We start from the raw sequence: 12,062 nt of genomic DNA, 5'->3' as shown, positions 1-12,062 counted from the left end.
CCCAAGCGTGGGGCCCATCAGCGACTCGTGGATCCAGTGGGAGAGGTCCTGACGACAGAGTGAATGACTGCAACGATCGGGAGAGCTCTTGCCCAATAGACCCTCGTCTGGCAGCCGATCATCCGAACTTCACTAGTTCCGAACAGACCTCTCTCGAGTGATCTACGGTCCTGACTGGGAACCATTAGGAGTGCTGTGAGGAATACGAGAAAAAGAGGATGATCGGGCGCTGGATTCGGAAGACAAGAAACTGTCCATGCGGTCCGGGTAAGGTCGTGTAAACACGACAAACTGCAAAATAATTGACTGATTGTTCAAGAAAATACTAGTATTACTCTTTGTTAACTTATTTGGAGATTCACTGTCTGCACGCGGAGAAACAGTAGGCTCTTTCCCTTTTGCAAACAGTGAAGGATAGGTAACGCAGCCGTCGTGCCTATCTTTCTCCCCCACTGAATCCTATTATTTATTAACGGTTTTCGGGAGATTCCCTCTCCCACACTGATTAACTGGGTTCTTTGACCCCGAACTACTGTTCACGGATTGTCTTCTGGAGATTCTCTGTCTGCAAACAGGAAATAACAGATTCCTCTTTACGGATAGTGAAAGGGTAGAGGACGCAGACTTTTGCGCCCTACTTACTCTCCCCACTGATTTTATTTTATTTTTATTTATTATTGGCTGTTCCTTGTTATTGGTTATTCTTTATTATTGGTTCATGAGGTATTCACTGCCTGCAAACAACGTAGAATAGAAATATTCTGTCTAGTCTTTGCGCACAGTGATAAGATAGGCAGTGCTGACTTTTTGTCCCTCGTTGCGAGCCGTCATGTCTGTCTTCTCCCCACTGATTGATAATTGGTTCAGCCCGGACCGTTTATTAGAGGTGGATCATCTAGCTCCGCTGGAAGGCACCCCTAATAAGGACATGTTCATAAACTATGGATTAGTTACCATAGCCTATAATAAATTGTGGCACAGGTATATCAAAGAAAGTCAAGACAAACAGTGGCCACTGGTAGGATCCTTTGAGCTTGATAAAATAGAAACGTTAGAAATAGCTCTTCGCAATAATAAAACAACGCCTATTATGCTCGACAGTCTCGGTATGTGGCGCAAAGAGGCAATGCAACGACAGAAAAAAGACGAGGACAGAGCAGGTAGAGAAATATATCGACAGGACAACCCCTGGACACCACGACCCGAAAGTTATCCCCCGACACTACGCGCAGGACGGCCAGACTTAGGGCAAGACCAATGCGCTTTTTGTAGATGTGTCGGACACTGGAAAGCACAATGCCCGACTCTGCTGAGCAAGAGTGGGAATAGAGGGCCGACAGGAATAACAGGCCGACAGAAAGGGAAAAGGCGCGAGACAAAGAAGAATCAGACTCACATGGACAGACCAGATAGAACCACCACGTTTGATTATGCCCGATGGCACAGATTTCGCCAGAACAATTTCAGCGACATGTTCGAGTTTTCCTAGGTCGGACAATGTAAAGACGGGAACCCAGCCTAGCTCTAAATTAACAGACGGAAAAAGATAATTATGGCCAATAACTGTTTTTATGTTTGTCTTTGGATCTTGTGTGTCATACTTTTACTGTCTCCCCGTCTGAGTTTGTGTGTACGTAATGTATGAATCTGCGTCATCCCTCTGCACGTGCTTCCGTGTTACATAAACTCTGTTAACAGAAATTTTAGCCTGAAACAACCTGGAAAGAAAGGAATGGGAAACGAAATCAGTAAGCCACTGATGAACACGAACTTTTATTTTAACATAACAAGCAAGAAACAATAACGCTAGAAACAAGAACGGTAAACTGTAGAAAATGAAAGTCAACAGAACATTTGCCCCCCCCCCCCCCCCCCCCCCCACATTCTGGAACCTTCCAAAGTAGGGCAGGGTTACGGCTACGCCCAACCGGCGGCAACCCATATAAGGCGGGCCCCGCTGCCAACACTCGGTCAGGAAATCTTAACATATGGGGGAGCCGGAGGAGAGGCAGGGGCCAGCGGAGTCCGGCCGCAGCGGCCCTGGGTAGCTGCAGGCAGTCCCGCCACATGCCTCCCCGGCCCAGCCACAGCGGCCCTGGATAGTTGCAGGCAGTCCCGCCACATGTCCCCCCCCCGGTCCGACCACCCATGGCCAGGGACCGGGGCCAGCTGGATCCGGCTGCAGCCGATAACCTAAGGAAGCCCGGCCCAGAGAAGGACGAGACACCTCTTCCTTTTCTCCTCCGTTGTGGCAGCAGCAACACGCCGGGCGCCACTTCTGTTATGAACCATGGCCACGGCGGGATGTCCTGTTCGTACCTCCATGGAATTTAGTCCAAGTTGGGCTGGGAGGGAGAGGCGACGCGGACGAGCCACTCCCACCTCCATAGATAGGAGGTCTCCCAGCCCCCGGCCCAACGCCGAACTCCCCCAGCCAGGCGGCGGTGCCAATACCTGCGTAGCACCGAACATACCATGGTGGCGCCCCAGTACTTGCGCAGCACCGAACATGCAACGGTGCCCATATTTTCGGAGCACCGAATATGCAATGACTGCACCGATACTTGCGCAGCACCGAATGTGCGCCGCAGGTGGCCATACCTCCGTAGCACTGGGCATGGGCCTTGTGGAGCACAGGGTGTGGAGAGACCATCGTGCATGCCCATGAAAGAGAGCGGCCTGGAGTGCACCGGGAGAAGGAGACGGCGCGAACGAGTCTCCCTCGCCCCCCAAGTGGGGGCATCACAGCTGCACCCCAGCCGAACGTCCCGCTTCCACGACACAGAGTTCCGTTCCCTATTTTGTCCTCAGGAAGGTCTCTTCCACTCTTGTAGACTCGACGAGAGGGGACTACTGCAGGGCCTCAAAATGGCGTCTGGGTCCGCTAGAAGGCGGGCCTCGGCCGCTAGAGTAACTTTGAACGGCAATGTAACTCGGTCGCTTGCCCACCGGAGCACGAGCTCCCACCTCCGACAGCATCTCCACAGCCTTGAAGAGTCTACGAAGGTCCCCGGCGGAGCCCTCGGCCCCTGCAGGCTTCCGGTGAGGGACAACTGCCTTGATCACCAGCGAAATAAGCATGACATTGCCACTCCTTCTGTTAGCATGAATTCTAGAACTGCCGAAAAGGACTCTGGTCCAACCGCCGGTTGTAGGAAACTTTTTCCTGATGCTACTTCCGGACTGACCCGGCCCCGCCCAAAATGGCGCCGGTATCAATAGGAACTTACGAACACCTCGTGGTGTTTCTTTTTGCTAAATAAAAAACTTGATGTTCTGAGACATGTATATGATCCTTTGTACACTTGACGAGAAAGAAGGAGAGTTCACTCGACGAACATGTAAAAGGACCCCGTTAAAAATGTTGATTACAAATGTACGATGTATTATATTTTTATAGCTGATGTATAACCTCGCTTATGACGCACGCACACGGTATGCATATAGGAAATCTGATTGCCACTAGTCTGACTATTATGAAATAAAATGCCCCCGATCCCCCAACCACTTGATAGAATGTTTTTATTGCTGCAAAACAACACCCCCACTGTACGCACTTTAGTCATTGCCGTGTCCGGCCAAATACGATTGCACCCTCATAAATCCACGTACTGAAATGATTTTGCAAAATAAAGGTTTTTCGAAATTATGAACGGGTACTGCATGCTTTATTTAAAAATGTGGGATCGGCGGGAGAGTTCTTTTCTGTGCACCCTACTCTGCTCTCTCTTTAAGGTTATTAGAAGATGGTTGCCCAGCCCCGGAGGAAGGATCGGATCTACGACACGATACTCTGCCTTCAAGGTACGCGACTGACTCATGAACTCTCGCGTGGAGAAAGACCTCGACTTCTGAGGATGGGTAAAACGAAACGGTATAAATGATGGAATGTAAAAGAAGGGTAAACTAAAACGATGTAAATGTTATAAAGTACGACGCTAAAAGGTATTAGGGAACAGAGCTGACCAAAGAACTGAAGAACCTTAGAACGTCACAGCGTTGAAGGAGATCTAAGGACCCCGATAGTGAGATACATCTACTAACTAGATACCTCGCACTAGGTACCTCTGGTTTCCTTTTTACGTTTCCCTGCACACGACCTATAAGGACACACTGGCCCCCCCCCCCGACTCCAGAAACCATACCCCAGGGATTCTACCCCGAGGAGGAAAGACGAGTATGAGGTAAGTAAAGGACTCTCGAATACATGTATTTGATATGCGCGAATGTTGTCCCCCTCCCTTCCCCTCTTTTCCCTCCCTCTACAGGTTACATCAGGGGCCGCAACCGAGGTATGGCGAGGATCTGAAGCCTCGCCCCGTCCGATACGCGAAGCGGACCAACGCTGCAAGGTGGCGCCTAAGCACGCCCACAAACTACTCACGTAGCTAACGAGCCCATAAATTTAGTATGATCTGATGAAAAATGATCACCCTTAACCCATGCTGCACGAATGAACCCATGTCACGTATGTTCGAAACTATGAGAGAATGTGTGTGTGTGACTGAAGCGTTGACTCAACTGGTCGAAGGACCAAGAATGCAAGAAAATGCGACACAGTGGTACCCTTTTTTCCTCTTTCTTTAAGCATGTCCCCTCTACCCTGTCTAATGCTCGTCCGCCTCAAACTGCATGCTTTCAAGATTCTAACGCAGACCCGTAAATGCCCTTTGCTGTGTAATGCATTAAATAGCCTTTCTTAAATACACTGCCACTCTCCATGTCGCACGTGTACTATTTAGCCTGCTGTTGCTCTCTCTCTCTCTCTCTCTCTCTCTCTCTCTCTCTCTCTCTCTCTCTCTCTCTCTCTCTCCTTCACACTCCCACTCTTCCGAGCGATTAGCTCCGAAATTGGCGTACTGCCACCCCTAGCGCACCACCCAATTGGCTCCAAATACCGCCAGTATTTGCACAAAACTTGTCTGTAATAAAATCACCATGAGACCGTGTCACTACCTCTCCTTTCTGCTAAATTGACGAAACCGAGAATTGACCATAAGGGAAAGGACAGGTAAGACGACTGAGGTTCCCTAATCTGACCCGTAATAAGGGAACTACATGTCAGCGGCTCCCCTGATGGAATAGAGTGCCCCAGATAACGCGACCTTCCACGTTCTGAATTGTCGCAATCCCCAAACCGTAAAGGTAATCGAAACCTTCCCATCTTCCCAGGACGCACCCAGTTTTGTATCAGCTGCCCTAGATGAGATTTTTACTGTCCCTCACCCCCGGTTGTAAGAGATGGGTCAATTTACGACTAACGCAGGCCAGCCATTGTTCCTAGGAATAATTTGTTGATGAGCGAACTACAGAGTTGGGAATTCGAAAAATATCACTGAACGCTTACCAACCGAACTGTGGCCTTCTGCTAAATAATGCCCTCATAACACAAAGCAAGATGATAGTCCCTCACTGCAGTTTTCTATGCCCCTAGTTGTTCTTCCCATGAGACCCCTGTCTTTTCTAATTTAGTAATCAGGCCGTGAGAGGCTGCATAGGAACCAGAATGATGTTTTACAAAGTTAAAGGCTAGACCTAAGCGAAGAAAACCATTACAATGAACCTTGTTGAAAAGCGAAAATGTTTAGTTAAAAGGCAGGATGCATTGATAAGATGAAAGATGTTTAGCCTATGTTCGTCCCTCAGCGAGATACCTATTAGTACCATGTTGATAGCTTGCAACACCCTTTGTAAATATAAACCCCTAGAGAATGGTATAGCTTTGTCAGGCTTGTATTACGAAGGTGGGTCTCCATCAGATGAACTGTTGTGACTATAATAAATAGTTGTGAAGGAAAGTCGTAGTAAATCCAGCAGGCCCACCATCGATCATTTATATGTCAGTTGTGAACCCTAATATAACGGACGTTTCTATTCTCATTTACCTGGAGCTGGGAGAGAAATAGACTTATGTGATTACCTTCCTCTGCCAATTCTCTAAAGACTGTCTTTTCGAACTCATTTAAGGGTACGACTGTCGGAGGAAAGAAGGACCGGATGTGGGAGCACGTGGCCTGACTACAGATCTTGGAACACCTGCGACGTTGGCCGAGGCGAGACCGCGACAGAAAGGAGCTGCAGGATGAGGCACTATTTCCGACAAAGTGAGAGGAAAGGGCTAACCTGATGCCCCTGCCTAATGTTCAAATGTGTGCCGAAAGGTCCCCGCTCCCTAAACTCGGTCATGAGCCCGCCAACCTGAAATTTTCCGTTCCCCTAGTCTGTTCTCGGTCTGGCCTTTGCTCCATCCCCCTTTTTCTCCGACCTACCCTATGGACTATTTTTACACTCTTCTTCCATCTGAACTTTTTGACTATCGACTCCAAAGGACACAGGGCGAAAAGGACCTTTTTGACCAGAAACGCGAGGAAAAGGTCGTGCCCTGCAACACGGGACCTAGAATAGAGCTGGACCCTTAGCTCCACCGCCGGTGCTCCACAGCGCCAACAAAGGACGACAAACAGTACTGAGAACTCATTAACTTCGAACATTGACACCCTCAATCATCGTTTTTGCTACGTCTCGTTTATCTCCCAGCCACCATTGTATTGATTATGCTCCAACCAAATATATATAGAGCCCGTATATAATAACCTGTATGCAATGTACTCACTGCCCGCTACAGAATCATTTTTTTGTATTACATTACTATGACTTTCCTGCTAACAAGTTTATCAAAGTTTATCAATAGACCCGCCTCCTAAAACTAGAGATCTTAAATGTAATGTTTACGACTCCTTCACCTGGGTTCCTACTGCTTTTTCTTATGCCCACCATAATAGACTTGAATAGGAAATAGATCAGCAAGATGTCTTGAATATGTTAAAGGGAGGACTGTGGAAAATTAGTACGGTTTGGTGAACATTATCTGCGCCATCTTGCCTTTTCCCCTGATGCCACACTTTTGTCGTGCGCGCCCGCCATTTTAGGTGCCTCGATCAGGACCATCCCTTTTGCATGCCACTGGCCCCCGACATAGCCCTTCGCCCTCACCAAGCCTGCACGCTGACCAACCCCCCCCCTCGCTCGCACATGCTTTTGAGTCATAAACCCCTCTTCAGCGCAGCTCTGCCTCAAAGCCCCATCCTGTTCCCAGCGCGACCCCTCCCTTCATTCTTTTTATAGTCCCCGGCCCTTTGATACAAAAACCCCCTTTTCCTGTGCCCGTTTGTCTTCCTTGCTCCTAGGCCAACACCTAGCTCTGCCGATACTATTCCTCGCCCCTCTCCGTACAGTAGGAAGCTTCCCTCATCAAAGGACCCCCGAGTTGATCAAAGCCCCCACCCCTCGAGATCCAATCGAACCTCCCACATTCCATGAATCGGCGGAATATCCAGCTGCGCGATAACCATCACCTGTTGTGACCGGGGTGGGGACTTCTACTGTAAATGTGTGTGGGAACGGGCCCGAGGGGGAGATCCCGGGGATGTCTTTCCGTACATCAAAGTATTAACGGGAATGTGTTACATGCAATAAAGTGACAAACTTGTGTATAAGAGGCCAGGCCTCAGAGATGCGGGTAGAGCACCTCAGAACGATACCTGCTGTCCAACTGATGTGTTTCTCCTCCGGAGAAAATAAAACCTTGTTTCCTGCCTTCCAGTCTCCAGCGCCTGCCTCTTCATTGATTAATGTTTCGTGGGTTAAAGAGGTGATACCGCCGGGCAAATATCTATTGTCCCCGACCTTAGGTTTTACACTTCAGGCTCCCTCTGCGGTCCCCAACAAAGTGGCGAGGCCCCGGCCTATGGGGTCAATGGGGTCTCCAGGCGATATGGACCCGGGGGAGGGGGCCGAGCGGGACGCACTCCTCTTTTTAAAAGAAACATATTAAGGCTTGGCCCGGGAGATGGCTCCAGGGGTTAAAGTCGACCTGGGGAGGGGGGCCGCACGTCCCCCTCCCTCTTTTAAAATAAATAAATAAATAAATAAAGGGGCAGGCCCCGTGGGACGGGGTCCCTCCCTTTGAATTATAAATAAAAATAAAATAAAGGCCGGCCCCAGGGAGATGGGTTATCCGGGGCCCAAAATGATCCAGCGAAAGAGTTTACGCGCCCGACATCCTAAAAAAAAAGAAAGCAGGCAATTTGCCGGAGGCCTTGCCCTCTTAATCTACTACTCTGCAAACGAGCCTCCTGGTGCCCTCCTGGTTGGGTGATAAAGTCCCCTTGACTGCTGAGGGTCCTTAGAGGCCAACAAGACCTCCTGTTATGTCCAGTAAGCCCCACACAGTGGGATTGCTAAGAGAAGGTTGGAGGCCACGCCCCATTTCTCTACCACTCTGCAAACATGCCTCTCAGTACACTGCTGGTGGGGGGGATGAGGTCCCCTTGCCTCCTGATGGCCTCAGTACTAAAATTGACTTTTCCCCCCAATGAGTAGTGTGCCAGGAGACACGTTTGCAGAGTGGTGGAGAAAGGGGGCGTGGCCTCTGATGACATCTCATCAATCTATCTGTGTGGGTCTTACTGGAGGTAATAGGAGGGGTAGTTGACGCCCAAGAGCATCCTTGGGGGCCAACTGCCCCTCCTGTTATCTCCAATAAGTCCCACACAGTGGGATTGCTAAGAGGTCTTTGGAGGCCAAGCCGAAAAACACACAATGTTCTGGCCACAAATTATTTATTGTGACAGCTGCAATGTTTTTTTGGTTTTTTTTTTCTGGCCACAAATTATTTATTGTGACAGTTGCAACGGACGCGTTTCGCCTGGTTTCGTGTTTACTTAGCGGCCATTTAAACCGTTTGTGCATATTAAACACCATCACGTGATAGAACTACAAAGTTAATGTGTTAGAGAACAGACTCGTACTTTTTCTATACAATTCAGCTTTTTTAACAAGATCTTTCATCAAAAACATATTTCATTCCGAAACGTCTTTACATCAAATACAATTGTTATTTCAAATTAACGAAAGAGCAAGATATTCCAATGCGGTATTCAATTCGAGTGCAATATATCCCTCTTGCCTTGAATTACAATAGCGCAGAAGGTTCTGCAATCAGCCCGGGTCTCCGTTCTTCTCAACCCTAACTTTATTTAGACGCCGTGAACGCACAAAAACACTTCTAATATCGGTTCCTATTATGAACTGCTCCGCATATTTATAAATTATGGATTAAGCCCAAATGGGCGGATACTCTGCTCTCACACATTAGCAAAGAAGATAGTCTCAAAACGGGGCTCAACCCTTCGCCAGCACGCAATGTCACAGACACTTCCAACATTATCTCAGATTTACATATGGCTCCCTTTTGGATGCCACTGTAACAAGTAGAATATTGTACCCCGACATTAAGCGTAAATCAGAGAAGCTTATATTTTCACATTTTGTTTGTTCTTAATAGAGGTTTGGTTTTATAACACCCAAGTGGGCAAAATTTACCCCCTATTGTCTTCTATGCTACTTACAGCAAAAAATATAAAAAACAAATTAAATTAAAGTGCAAAAAGTGATAAAGTGCGACATATTTTGAACACCAAAACAAACATTTAAAACCATTTCATAGGAAGCTGCCTCATTTTTGCTTATTCTTGTACGCTACTTCTGATCTTTACTTAAAGGTGGGTGATTAGATCCTCCTCTGCATTTAGCCCCATCAGGACCCTGGTATTGAGTTCTATAATATAACACGATTCAAGTCTTCTTAGCTTCTTTTCTCGATTGCCCCCACGTATACTCGGAGCAACACAATCAATAACAAAGTAGCTAAGACCAGCTGTGTTTTTATCATGGTGTGAGGCAAAGTGCCTCGCTACTGGGTAATTCTTGTCTCCATTGCATATGGCTCTTAAGTGCTGTAAGATTCTGATATGCGCTGGGTGAATGGTACTCCCCACATACCTCAGGCCACAATGGCACTGAAGTATGTACACCGCAAACTCTGTCTTGCAGGAAAAGAAACCTTTGATCTTTTTCTCTCTCCGTGAGAAGCCTAAGGTGTACGTATGGGTATTTACACCATGCTTACAGGCCTTACACTTTGTGCATTTTAAGAAGCCTGGTTTCCGTTTCAACCAATTTGATCCTTTCCCTTGTGTATCCTTTTGTGTAAGCATATTGGAGACTAGCATTTGTTTAAAGGAGCGGGCTTTTCTACATGTAATCGCCGTTTTTTTCTGTACTAGCGAGCTCAGAACAGGATCATTACAGATAAGATGCCAGTGCTGATTAAATATGCTCCTAACCTGCCTGTGCTGTCTGTTGTAGGAGGTAATTAATCTGACTTGATTTGTCTGGGCTTTAAGTTTGTTCGCTTTATTTTTCTTATTAAACAGAATATCTTCTCTGCTACGCTGCTTCGCTTTGCGAATTGAACTTTGTACATTAGCATGCGAGTATCCCCTCTCTTCAGAGCGTGAGCCCAGTACTTAAAGTTCTGATTCTAGTGTGCTCTAGTCACTACAGTTTCGAATTGCTCTTAAGCTTTCTCCATAGGGTATACTTCTTTTTAAATTTTGTGGATGAAAGCTGCCTGCGTGAAGCAGTGTATTCCCTGCTGTCGGCTTTCTGTACAATTTTGTATGGAGTTTAGAGTTTTCAACATACATTGTCAAATCAAGAAAATTGACCTCACTTTTACTTATAGTGCTGGTAAATTTTAAGTTAAGTTTGTTAACTTGAAGTCTCTTAATAAAATTCTTTACTGATTCTTCCGACCCCTTCCAAATGACGAAAAGGTTATCGATGTATCTACTCCAGTGTAGTATATTGTGTTCCCATTCTGCCTGGAATTCCGCTCGGACCACCTGCTCCTCCCACCAGCCCATATGCAAATTCGCATAGCTGGGGGCGAAGCAAGTGCCCATCGGGGTTCCGCAGATTTGATTGTACAATTCATTGTTAAACAGAAAAATATTGTTTTTTAAGCAGACAGAGATCATTGTTAATTGCATTTGTGTGTGCGATCAGAGCTTGATTGGCCGACCCTGAAGAAAATACTTGATGGCATTAAGTCCATCTTCATGTCTAATACTGGTATACAGCGTAGTTACATCTGTAGTTACCAGTAATAGATCATCTTCCCACGGTAAGTCATGGATTTTTTGAAGAAAATCACCCGAGTCTTGGATGTAGGATGGAAGTTGTTTCACTACCGGGCACAGAAATGAGTCAATATATTTAGATGTATTCTCAAATGGTCCCCCAATGGCCGAAATAATCGACCGTCCTAGCGGATTGTCTATGTTTTTATGTACTTTTGGTATTAAATAAAGTACAGGGGTCACTGGTTTGAACACTTTAAGGAATTGGAACTCTTCACGGGATATCAAGCATTGAACATACCACTCATGCAATTGGCTGTTATAACAATCAAAACTATTCTGCATATCTGCCTCAGCAATCTTAGAGTAATTAGCCCTATTATTGAGTTGTTTGTAGGCCTCACCAAGGTATTTTGTTCTATCCCACAGAACGATGTTCCCGCCCTTGTCCGCATCCCTAACAATACAATTGTTTTGGGACTTTAATTTAGAAATTAAGGCAGAAAACTCTTTCTCTTGCTGTGTGAATTTTTTATGCTTAACACTCGTGCACTTTTCTAGATTTTTCAAATCATTGGTAACCAATTCATTAAAGATGTCCACAGAGTCTTTGGAGCTCATTGGAATAAATCTCGAATTCGGCCTAAAACTCATGGGAGCACTTCCTCCAATGTCCACTTCTTGCTCCCTGGCGAATTCCAGTGCCAGTGTAGTTGTAAATACATCTTGACTTAGTTGATTATCCATATCACTATTCAAAACTTCATCCAGGTTGTCGGGTTGTAGTTGATCAATTTCTCTCAGATTTAACATTAAATCCATATCAGCTACAGACAGATTGTCTCTGTGGTCTGGATCAGATTGTGTCACGGGATTTCCAATTCTTGATTTCAAATGGTTTTGCGCAAAATGTTTTTTAAGTTTCAGGGATCTCACGAACTTAAAGGTATCTCCTCGTGTACTCACATAATTAAAGTCTGCAGGGGGCAAAAAGATAGACCTATTTTCAAAATGTGCTGTTCTTTTTCAGACAGGGTCACTTCCGTCAGATTTATAATTGTAGCATCTTGGTTGACA

The sequence above is a fragment of the Lissotriton helveticus genome, chromosome 12 (genome assembly GCF_964261635.1).
Source record: "Lissotriton helveticus chromosome 12, aLisHel1.1, whole genome shotgun sequence".
Classification (NCBI taxonomy): domain Eukaryota; kingdom Metazoa; phylum Chordata; class Amphibia; order Caudata; family Salamandridae; genus Lissotriton; species Lissotriton helveticus.
The sequence above is the reverse complement of the archived record's forward strand: the minus strand, read 5'-3'. Positions refer to the sequence as shown.